The following is a 328-nucleotide window of genomic DNA, read 5'->3' on the forward strand; positions in this document are numbered from 1 at the left end:
ATCAGCAGCAGCTGGATGCAATAATCGCATGCCAATGTGCATTGGCTCGTTTAGTTTACACTCGAAGTAGATTGGTCCCTCTAAGCGAGATCCCAATTTCGTCGGTCCTCCGACGTGACGTTTCCGTTCCCTCCTTCAGGGAACGAGGGTTACATACGTAACCGAGACGTTATCACTGCAAGTTATCACTGCTTTCAATCATGTTCGTCTTGAAATTAAGCAAGATTTGTTTACTTATGGTTAAGTGAAACTCATCACTCTCTCTCTCTCTCTCTCTCTCTCTCTCTCTCTCTATATATATATATATATATATATATTTTTTTCTCTA

Source organism: Sinocyclocheilus grahami, unplaced genomic scaffold, assembly GCF_001515645.1.
Source record: "Sinocyclocheilus grahami isolate Dianchi unplaced genomic scaffold, SAMN03320097.WGS_v1.1 scaffold634.1, whole genome shotgun sequence".
NCBI classification, from domain to species: Eukaryota; Metazoa; Chordata; class Actinopteri; order Cypriniformes; family Cyprinidae; genus Sinocyclocheilus; species Sinocyclocheilus grahami.